Raw genomic sequence first — 12,964 nt, 5'->3', positions numbered from 1 at the left:
AACACCCTGCATATTATTCAATTTTTGGATTCTTCAGAAAATTCTAGACAAATTTCATGTCCTAACCTATCTTCCACTGTTTCGGAAATATTTTCAGATTTATTGTAAAAATTAGCATTAAAAAAATAAAATTATTTGATTACAGAAATTCGGTACAACACACTCAAAAACGAATAAGTAATACTGTTTATTTACTAATAATGTAAGACATTGTAAATTAAAGAACAACAAGTGAAGTTGCGGAATATTTTCGTTTCATCCAATGAAATTAACAGAAACTTAAGAAGTCGCAGTAAGTATACTTGACCTGTTACCTGAAACTTTCGCGTTGAAGTCATTTTCTTATCAGATATTAATTAAAGCCAACTGGCCCTTAATTTAATTTTCAAACTTTCAGGGTAAAGAAAACGCTGTACCTCTATCTCTGTCTGCTCCACCCAATATTAATGGCATCTGTTTTTTTTTTATTTAAGTAATGACCTTCTTTAAATCTCCTGTCTAGACGTTGTAGAGTTCACTTAAATAAACGACGAGATGTTCGCAAGACAATCAGATTCCCCTTAAATTTAAAAAGAGCATTTCGGTATTAGCATATTTATACAAAGAAACGCAGGTTTTTCATTTATCTAGATTACTGTCTTTAATATTGATTGAAGATGTAAAAATTTCAAAGATATCTGCGCTATTAGAGACATAATAAAAATGTAGAAGCAGAGGCAGATTTGAATAATTTTTTTTTGCTCCATTACATATTATGTGTAATTGAGCATTAAATGACAGAATTTGTAAAAACGTGTATTAGGTATAAAACTATATTTATATACATTATTTCATCTAATGTGTCATTTTAAGCAATGAAGCGTAATAATCATCGGTCCTCAACTAATTCGAATAAAGGACAATAACATTTTTTTTTATAAAACAACTATACCTATACCAAAAATAGCCGAAATAATTTAATTTCCACGAAGTTATAATTTCTGTGGTTCAATACAATGTAAATTAATAATTATGCGACACAAAGGAACGTTTTCCGAGAATTATTTTCTGGAACTCCTCACTCTCCTAATTTGTTTGCGTTATGCCTTTAGGAAGAAATAATTGCTCCTGTAGAACAGATATTCGAAAAAGTTTACGTATTGTTCCTTTTACTGGGAAACTATCAACTTTTTATTGCCACTCAAATCGGTATCAGGTCTCTATTTATGTAATGAAGTTCCATTTTCTTTGTTTCTAAAGTTGATAATGGCCTAAATATACAATTTTAGTTGAAATAGCTTTGTGCATACGAATAGCTATTTACCTTAAACAACTTTATTAACAGCTTTTACTTGTACTTGTACGTATATAATTAAAAGATTAAAGATTCGGGTTTAGTCATACAAATTAACCAAAGCTTTATGTTTCTCAGATTTTTTTATTTCCTCGTGTAAAGTTATTCAATAATATATCACAAGATTTGAATATGCCAGACTCTTTTATTACCAATTTAAAGATAAATTAATTAAAACGTAATACATATAACCATCATTTAATTATAATTAAAAAACATAAATATAACTGTCGTAAATTTCTCTTGCTACGTTTATCTCGATCAGCAATAACTGCAATATACTGTGTTTCATCTTACCTAATCATCGTTATCATCTAATTGTGGTAAATTTGCCTCATCATGCGTCAGATGGTTATCACAGCTATACTTCAAAATATGGCGAATGCGCCGCTTCAAACGAGCCTCTGGTGTATACTGGCTAATATAAATCAGATCCTAGAATCTGTCGCCTTGCCCCTAAAGGGGTTTCAATGAAGTGTATTGGGTGACAAATAATTAAATGAAAAGTATTTAAAATTGGCACAGCATCGTAGTTTAAAAATAAACTACTTTTAAGCTGCATATAATTGTATATTGCAGTCGACATCGTCAGTAGCGGAGGAATCAAGCAACAATACACGCAACAATCGCTTTTGTATCAGTTCTCGAAGTATATTGTGGTTGCAAATAGTCAATATAAGTTTTAGGCACACCATATACAAGTTGGATAGTTTTCCGTAGGAAATTTCGCTTTATATTTCTGCAACTACAAAGTTATTCCGGCTGCTTTGTTAAATTCAAAAAGTAATATGTAAAAGTGCCAATTTATTTTGTAGGGTATGAGGAAAATATTTTTATTTCAAAAATCCATGCCTTACTACTAGATAGAACTTTTTCGTATAAGACTTTTCTATTACAAATATCGTTAGGAAGCTGTAGTTCAATTTTTATAGATTATACACGCCACACCCTGTATATGAATACATAACCCATATAAATATAGGGTTAACTAATATTATGTTTAATTTAAAATTTTTATGTTGAAATATCGTTATAAACAGGTACGATTGTCAAAATGTTCTATGCAAATTGAAAATATACTCAATAATTTAACTCTAGATGCTTTTAATGTGTCCAGTCACACCAATTATTTACAGTACAAAACTGGAGATTATTAAATGCATATACTTTGCCAGCGGAATGAGCTGCATCAGCAAAGCTCTGACCCAGCGGTAGAAACCAAAGAACACGGCTGTGTAAAGAGTTGGTGTGTGCTGATAAGTTCCAAGGTGGTATCACTTTTTCTTCCCGAAACCAACCCCGCCCGTATTATTCCCGGAACCCTGCTAACGTATGATAGCATTGATTTTATAAAGCGTCCGTCTACGCAAATATTGACAAAGACGGAATGGAGGATGTCATCCACTAGGACCTAATGCAACAATATCCGGAAAATGTTTACCTAGTTTCTGCAGAATTTCCTTTTAAAACTGTTATTGAACCCGGCAGAATTCTGGCCTGTGCTGACTTTGCTTCGAGCGAGCATACAATCGATTAGAAGCCTAGCACTGTTTGCCGGTTACATTAAACTGTCTTTATCAAAGTTAGCGTAGCAAAAATAGGTATACATTCTAGAATCTAGAAAATGATATAAACAACATGCAGGAATTTTGTAATTCCTTTGAATTGCGATTTTGGGGATTTAAATGTTTAGCAAAAAAAATTGAAGGTTTGGATAAATGTCCATTAATCAAACGTGTTAGTTGGTTTCCTTTAAAGATATACAAAGTTTTCTGGGTAACAGTAAAAGTATTTCCGAGAGGTAATTCAGATTAACGGTTTGTTAGGGTTCTCTGAATTTGCATGAAAAGATCATTATTTTATGTATAGATTGAAGCCTTCTAATACCCAAGCAATCCAAGAAATGTCGGCGAACGATGTAATGCAGATTAAAAAAGGTATCGGTGCCGTTCGTGAATATCAAGATACACCCTTGAGATCTGGAGTAACTGAAAGCGATAATTTTGTACGAACAAACCATCCTTTTATTGATTTATCGTTATATCCTTATTTTACACTGTGTTAAATTATGACAAATTTTTAATATAGATCTTACTATAATTTCAGAAAAGTAAATCATCCTATTACTTATAACCTAAACAGTATTACCTGTAACGAAATTTTAGTCAATTCCGGTACATTATAATTAAGTTCCTATATAATATTCATTTTTTCCTCAATTCCTAAAAACGTTCATTTGCCTTCTGGCGATTCAGTTTGCTATGATAGTCGAGCTATATACCTAATTTATTTTGCTTATTTAACAGCTACATAAAGATCTACTTAATTCTCTAATGCTCTTTATTGGCTGTAAAGCGCATATTTTCACTCTACAAAGAAGGTCCATAGAATATGTCAATTCTAGGGTGTCGCAAGGTTCAAATTTGGGCTCTCAATGCCCTTGAAACCAACATTTCTTTTCCTAAGTCACTTTTAGCTGATAAAAGTATGAAGTTCAATGATGTGTCGATTCGAGGGTACCACAAGGGTCAAATTGGGGACCTCTTCTGTTCCTTATATTCATAAATGACCTTGAAACCCGCATTACTTCTCCAAAGTTACTTTCTGCTGATGATAAATTTAAAATAAGTTTGTAGCACAGCTAATCTAAAATATTTTATTCTAAAGCTATCCGTTTGTGAATAAAATAAGACTATGTTGATCGTGAAACACTCCTTCAAATGTCAAAAAAAAAAAAAATATCCAATACGGAGGAAACCGTGAATAGGTTTTCTGTCAGAATCTTTTATTTTTGACTGCTTAATAGTAATTGCATTAAATTTTAACCATATGATCTTATCCGTATTAATTTTAAATCCTGTACAGGCATAACTTTTACCCTTTTCGCCCGAAGCTTTCAGTCCCAACCGAGCTATATGTCTTAACCAAAAGACCCAAATTAATTTTCGTGTGTAATATAATTTAATTTAAAAGTTTTTAAACATCAATTTAAACTTGCATCAAACTTCTGTAATTTCTTTTAACTAGACAACTTCGAAAACTAAGTTTTATCTTTAGTCAGAATAATGCCATCTTAATAGGACTGGCCTGCACACGGAAAAATCGGTACGGCTTTAAGACTTTATTATGCAGGAATTCGCTTACTTTCTATGATCACGATTGCCTTGTTATTTTTGGTAACAAAACAATTAGCGCCTGACTAATAATGACATCGGTACAATCTCTTGAGCTTCGTTCTTAATTTTATATTGTTTTAGTACAATTAAAAGTAAGTTAATATTTTTTGAGTTGAAATTACGTTGAAATCCTAAAACCAAGACTGAAAAAATTGGAAAATGTGGAAATTCCATCTGAAATTTTAGAAAAAGCTAAAGCGACTACTGCAGGCATAATTCCGGAGAAATCAAAATCTACATACAACAAAGAACTGAAGGAATTTCAAGATTGTAAAATCAAAGAAGGGCTTACATTCGTAAGAACTCTTTCTTCTTATGTTTTTGTACAGAATCACTTGTAGAATTTTGCAGAATTAGTTAAATATAATAATCAGTTCGCTGTCTTCTTTTAATTTGAACCAAAACATACTCAGGCCAGAACAACAGTGTCGAACAAAAAGCCTACGGCAACAATTATATACAAATCCCTGTATTTCCCGCTTATAGCTCGAGGACTAAACCTTCAATCCCCTCGTTTTTCGATAATAAACTAATCGAATTATTTGATGTGGTTGTGCTAGACATCGCTACCGGATTAAATGAAAACTATTTACTCTCTCTGTGGCCCTTGCTTCATTTAGCTGAGTATGTCTAACGGACTTATTATTTACAGCTGTTTGCAAAATTGCTACGGTAACTTTGCGGCCTCGCTGAAATTTCAATTAGTTGTAGAGTACGATCGGCTCGAAATTAACATTTTACTAGGTGCATGCCATTTGAAATTCTCGGGTCGTATAACGTTTGCGTAACAATATTCTGTAATATAACACTCTTATATACTCTACGTGGTTATGTTTTAATTTATTTAGAGCTTTTATTTGACGAATTGGAGCGATATAAGCAGCGGCGGCTCGTGCTTTCAGGGTGTTGCAACTTTTAATATACATATTAGACTTTATAGTACGTATACTTACTTACTTGGACTTTAAATTCGTATAATTTAAAACCGGTTTGTTATTTACATAACAACAAAGATGCCAATATAATTCGTCACAAAGAAAACAGCGAGTAGCTCAATGTCATTTATAAAGAATGAAAAGAGAAGTGGGTCAAGATGTGAACCCTGTGGTACATTTGACATAACAGTTGAGAGAAAGACGTCCAATTATTAATTTGTACATATTGTGAAGTTACTTTTGTTTTTGACTTAGTTAAAAATATTTTGTATCATAGGGGCGAAATTGACTACAATTTTTTGTAAAAAATTGGTACAATTTGAGTGGGTCTCTATCAAGGAAAGACTTTTAAACAAAGAGTACGAACTTGTAGCTTTTTAAACACAAAGGAGGTAAATTTCTTGTACACCTACATTTTATTTACGTCTAATTTATTGATTTGTTCTTTAATAACGTCAAGTATAATTGCGTTTAGCTCTATTGAAGTGGTTCGCAAAGATATACACATGACAAGGTATCAGAAGTTACAGTTTAGGTATTCCTAGTTGTTGTACGACTTTTATCAGATACATAACTTGAAAATTTCTTAATATTAGTATTATTTCTGATATGTATTAGACATCTCTCACTATATATTTCGATTCATTCGAACAATCTTCACATCCCCGTCCAGAACAATCGAATGTGGCCCTGGACTACTGGATTTATTTAGTTAAAGAACTCTTTACGACTAAGAATGCCAGATTCCGATCCGATCGCTGGGTTTGAAGGCGAGCGAATGAGATTTAGGTTTACGAGTCACATCACCAGTTTAACACTCGTTTGTTTTAAACAACACATTTCGCGATTTTATTGCGCATTACCTGGACAGATGGGAGGCCGTTAATTTTATTGAGCAGCGGATTAACTAATCTGTGCAGCGATGCGTTTTCTCTGGGTTACTAGATATTTCAAATTTACCGCTAGATTCAATACAAAGTTGTACGTTTAAATATATTGAAATGTTTAAAAGTGATGACTGATGACCTAAATGCATGCACCTACTGGGTGTTCCTTAATTCAACCGTCTAACTCTAATAGGGTGTTCCTTGGTAAGAATTCTAATGAAACATGGGCCAATTCCAACTGCCTACTATAGTAGTTTTAGTATAACATATAATAATACTAATACATCAATAATAGTCCAGGGAATATAGAGTTGGACGCGACTTTTTGTTTCGGCAAGCTGAATTTATCACTTTAGCATCTATAGTGATAAATTCAGCTTGCCGAAACAAAAAGCCGCGAAATGGTCATTTCACAGCTTATTTTCCTGGCCTAAATAAAGATATTTTTACAATCGAATAAAATTTCTGAACAAGTTACACCGCCATCATCGAACTTAGAAGGCACACTGTTTATCCTCGTCTTATATATGCTCATCTCTATCACGGTATTTGCTTCTTGAGGCGGGGGAAATTTGACAAACGATTATTTGCTCGTGTTCTTTCTTAATAATGATAATAATTAGTGAAAATTCACAAGTACAATTGGTACAATCTGCTGGTAAATGTGTTGATTTTTTTGGACTAATGATAATAATATTTTTTTTGTAATAAGCAACTACAAATTTTACTTCAGCGTCAAATTTTATCTTGAAGATTTCAGTAAAGACATCATCGTTGAGGAATTTTAATCGGATTTGATAAACAAAAAACAATCTTACTATTTATTGACTTTATTTTATAGTTAGTTTTTAAGTATATAACACATTTTTCATAGAATTTCGTTTACAGAAAATACTGAATTTCAGGATCACCTGGTAAAAGTGAAAAATAACTGAATATTTTTCGTTCGCGACGCATATATTTTATTAACTACTTGATATAACCCTTTGGAAACCCTTGCGTACGCAATATATCCACGAGGGACTTATTTGTAAAACTCGCCATTACCCACAGGTTAGGCCTGGTCTAATCCGGGGGGTATTAAAATCGAAATCGTTATAAATAATGCCTTGTCCCGTTTAAATAATAACCGTACCTCAAAAATAACATGGAAGAAGGGAGGGAGATGGCAGCAGCGACTTACATTGTAATAAGACAATTTTTACAATTTTAATTGTAGAATGCGTTAATATGTAATAAGCATTTTGAGTAATAAAAATCGTGGGAGTCTGTAGTATTCAACAAAATCGATGAAACTTATTGAGAACCTCTGGAATTGTTCCCGACTTGCATACTACATAAAAAGAGGTGAATAACTATGGCCGTAAATAGTATCGCCTGTTTTTTTTTGTAGTAAACAGGAAAATTGTAAATCAATTTTTGTTAATCATTCATTCTGCTTTAGTTTTCGTTAAGGGGATGTCTCAGCGGTTCAAAAAAGTTGTGCTATTCGTTTAACTTTTTTGCTTTAACTAGACCCAGCAATACGCTGTTAACTGATAACGACAAACGGTTCTTTCTGTCAGTGTATGGGCGCTGTACAGTTGACTCGAATGCATTTAAAAAGTAAACCCCTTTTACTCCAACAACAGCCGTCGCTCTTCCTAGTACACGAACTAGCATTAAGTACAAAATCGCTGCAAGTTAGGTAGATGAATATCGAAGAGGCATGATTGACCTTGCGCCTTCTAACGGCTTCGCTTAATGCTGGAGAGCAGGCACTGTTAGCTCAAATCCAGAGAACTAGGAACCGAAAGGAGAACACAAAGATTTAGAGATAAAATAACTACAATATAATATGGAATATAGAAAGAGAGAGCATATAAAGGCATATAAAACCCAGAATCTGAAAACTTGTGTGGGAGAAGTGACGGTATGCTATTCTTATGTAGTCTGAGTAGCCCAAGGAAATCCTAAAAGTCAAACGTATGATCTGAATAGGTAGTTTTATTTTTTATTTATATATATTACGAAAATTGTATTACATGTACTTATATGTTGTTAGATTTGTTATTTTCATAATTAATTTGCGTGTAATTAAGTTAAGGTCTTCCAAGCAATTGGTGAAGGGAAAAAATTGTCAAGTTATCATGATTGAGAACACAACTACTAACTAACAATATTGTATAACTACACTGTGAGTTATACATCTCATCCAGCATTGAAGTACATCTACAATATCTAGTAAACAGCCATAATTATTCGTCATCAGAATTATCAAGTGGTATAAGGCTACACTTTCGCCAGTGACCAGCAATGACATACTCGTATACTTTGATGGTTATTGTATCTGGCCCATATAAATGTGTCCAAAAACAGTCACATTACAAAAATTGCCGGGAAGCTCATCAACTTTGTTCTTACTTCTTTGTTCTGGAGCATTGGACTTTTGCACTCTCGGAAATTCTGCAACTGTCGCAAGTAATTTTGTTTAAATCGCCCTGATATATCGCGCACCACTGCCAGCCACATATATTTCTTTAATATCTCGGCGTCCCTTAAAAATACGTAGTTTGCATTTATTTTCCACATACAGAATTATTATGTAGAGTACATGGAGTTATTCTGAAATGTGTCTGAGAGAATATATCTCTAGGTACTACTTTAAACTGACGTTATATAAATTTCCTAGGCGATCTAGAATTATACTGCTTCAGTACCATATACCACTATAAGAGAAATGTTTGTGTATGATATATCAAAGTACTTGCCAGTCACAACGACAATTTTTTTTAGTGAAGTCACGATAACCTTTTTTACTATTTCAGTTATAGGAATAATTCATTTATGACTTAAATGTTCATTAAATCACATAAATGTTATCTAGTATTTTTTCTAAAATTTACCTATTTAAAAATTCGATCTTGTAGACAATAGGGTTCGATAATATTTAAGATACACTTATTTACAGAAGATAAAGAGTAGACAGACTACAGTGTTGTTGAGTTTAATGGAATGTTTTCTATAAATACTAGAAAAAATAATACACTTGGCAAACTATTTTATCTATAAAAATTTTCAGTAATCGTAATACCTTTGTTCCTACAGCGATTCAAAACAATTTCCAACAGTCAAACGCATGTGCTTTCCTAAACAGGGTGTAATAAGTTTGACTGACATTACTTCAGCATGAGCTAGAGTAATAATAAATTAACAAAAAAGTTGTATGGCGAAAGATTATCAGTTTTCAAAATACAGCGAGTATTAATATTGGGGAGTTTCATCACAACGTGGCAACAGCGTTTAACCTAATGTTACACAGCTGATGCACACAACGTGTGTACGCGGCAAGCTTATTATGCCAGCCCAAACATTTGCAGAGAACCGATGTTGAAAATGAGTTTCCCTGCGTGAGGATTTTCATCGGCCCATATGTGCATATTATGGAAATTCACTTCATCACGGGTAAATGTCGCCTCACCTGATACACAATGATAAGCAGGAAAGTCTACTCGATTGGCACATTGCCGTAAAAACCATCTGCAAAAACGCATTCGTTGATCACAATCCGGGGGTAAAATTTGTTGAACTGGTTGCAGATGATAGAGGTGCAACAGCTGGCGCCTTAAGATGCGATGTACAGTACGAGATGAAGTCCTACTTGCTGTGCCAGTCGTCGAGTACTAATTGTGGGGTCTTCGTCAAGATTTTCCGACACTGCATCTTCAACATCAAGGTTCACTTGCTGACCACGTCCTTCTGCTCAAGGAATAACATTTCCCGTATCTCGCACTGTAGGATTGTATTTGCTTAATATTTACAGTGGGTGGCCAAATTATTAGGGACAGTACTCATATTTATGAAGTTTCTAGTTCAATTTCTTTTTTTGAAAAAACAAATAGGTCTTGACAAGGTTTTTTTATTTTGTATTGCAGCTGGTACTGTTATTAATATTTTTGTTGGGTGGCAACCTGATTTATCAGATAAGTGAGGTTACTCTTCATATGGTGGTAATTTGTTAAAAAATTTTATTACAGTGAGATGCTAAAAAATATTTCTGAATCGTTTTTCGTGAGTTCTTCCTATTACAAATTATCAAAACGTTATTGATATTTCGTATAGAATTACTATAATAAACAATGAAGGAATTATAATTTCCCAAATGACAGTCCGAAGGTGATTGGCAGAAGAAAACCTGATCGGTCGGCCCAAAAACCACCTCTGGTGGAGGTCATGAAGAAGATGGGGCTGCAATGGGCTCAATAACTCCAGAATATGACTGTTGCTGACTGCATTCGAATGAGAACAACTAATTAAAATAGTGTTAATAAAGATTTGTTTGTGATTATCTCAATATTTTCCGACGAATCAGCGATGACGACGTCTTGGAGAGAGCAATTCCATCCAGACTGCCTTGCTGTGATGGTTAAATACCCGGTCGGTGTCATGGTACGGTCTGTGATTTCAGCAAAGGGTATAAGACGTCTATACATCGTGAAGAGGATTATGAGGCAGGATCCGTACAAGCGAGTACAAAAATCCGGCATATCGAAGAATGGTTCCCTGGTGATGCCCAGTTCATTTTTAAGCACGATTGGGCACCGAGCCACAAAGCCAGTATTAGTGCCGTTCCTGGTTGAAAAAACATTACCATTTTGCCCTGACTGGGTATGAACCCTATAGAGAACATGTGGTAACTCACCCAACGGGCGATTGCTAATGAGGTGATCACCACCAAGCACCAATTGGTTGAAGCTCTCATCAGAGAATGGCATCACAACGTCGAACTCCAACAGAATTGTAAAGTCTGTATAGAGAGCATGCCTCGGGACATAAAAGCTTTAATTGCGGCAAAGGGTGCATCACTAAATACTAGGATTAATTTTAGCAGATTTCCGTTGATCCACATATATAGCTTTTACGAAAAAAAATTAATAGTTTCTCCCACGTAACTCGTTGTTTTTATGATCTTAATAATACACTCTTTTGAGTAAAAAATAGCTGCAAGCCATAGAACCAACTGTTTGTTCAAAAAAATTCAGTCAACCTAATAAATATAAGAAACTGAGTACTGTCCCTAATAATTTTGTCGGGTCGTATAAAAACATTTCCAAAGTTTTTAATAAATAACACAGGGTCGGCCTTCATTTTCGTTGAATAAATGAATGAATTTATATAAAAAAAACGAGAAGATAGAACTTTTTCTTATATGACTTTTCTATTGCAAATATCATCAGGAAGCTGTAGTTTAATTTTTTTATAGATTATACTCACCCTGTATTATGCCCCTGCAATAAAGTCCTAGTTGTGGAAATTCTTTAGTCGACAGAACACGAATTTCAATAAACATCTATTGACGAGAACAACGCGTTAAAATTTTTCCGCCTCGATAACATCTATTTGTTTGCAAAGTAAATTTTATGATTCCGTTACGTATAATTATCGAGATATTTGCTGCTTTTAATGTAAACACCGAGGCGTCCCGTAGACGCGTTAACTTTTATTTCTGTGGATGCGTTGATAATGTGGCATAATTTACAACTAGAAGCCTGAAAAACAAGTTGCCGCTGTTTGGGCCAGAATGACTTTTGCAAATACCACATAAGTTATCGCCAGTACATGATCCGGGATTAGTTGTAGCCGCGGACGATGACAAGCCGTAAAAATCGCATGGGTTGGGATAAGCAGGATTTGCGGCTAATGTGATAAAGAGAAGGATGTGTCATTTACTTGTGTTAATATTAATATTCAAATGATTTACTCGCAGCCTCTTGTGGTGCAGCTTAATATCATTCTATGTAATCTCCGGACATAAATCAACGGATATATTTCCAGTCCTGTCATAATTTTTTTAATAGACTAGTTATTAGGACTAGTTGTTCATTTTCATATACTAGTAGGTCCTCAGTTCATTAAATATCCATTTAATAAATACATACACCTGCTGAAGCCTCAACACTCTGACGGCTATCTGGAACTACCAGCCTTCTGCAAAACGTGTTACATGTGCCGTTACAATATAAGTCAATAATGTGTCCCAAACTTAACACTAAAGCCAAGTACACATGTGCCATCGTATCGAAGAACGAGTTTACCAAAATTAGAATGTCCTCGAAACAAAATATTTTTAAACATTTATCCAAAAAACTTTATTATTTTGCCTATTTTCCATTAATTATTGTTATTTTGCAACATCGGCAATAAATTTAAACATTTTTAACTTCCAGTATATTGTGCAAAATTCAATTCTAAAACTGTTTTTCGTCTTCAATATTCTTCCAAAATGCATAGTTTCCAAGATATAAGTAAAAAACTCAGATAAAATAGACATTTTTTAAAATTTTTGCAATTTTGAAAATGTTCCGGACCTCGCTCAGATCTAGGGATCTACACTTTTATTATGTGAGTTGAACTGAAGGTAATCCAGAAAAAATTTGCTTGCCCCCTCTCACATCCGCCTCAAAACAGATTACGTATCACCATCAGTTGAGGATATCGTAAAACTTGTTTTTTAAGTATCATAATTCAAGATTTTAGTGCAGAATTTGGTCAAATGGTAGAAGTAACCTTAATGAAATGGCAATGTTAACTGTAATTCCATCAAAGGCCGGGCCGTTTCGATTAAATTCAGATCACACATGCATCAAATTATTT

This window comes from Anoplophora glabripennis, unplaced genomic scaffold (genome assembly GCF_000390285.2).
Source record: "Anoplophora glabripennis isolate ALB-LARVAE unplaced genomic scaffold, Agla_2.0 scaffold51, whole genome shotgun sequence".
Taxonomy (NCBI): domain Eukaryota; kingdom Metazoa; phylum Arthropoda; class Insecta; order Coleoptera; family Cerambycidae; genus Anoplophora; species Anoplophora glabripennis.
Note: the sequence above shows the minus strand (reverse complement) of the source record.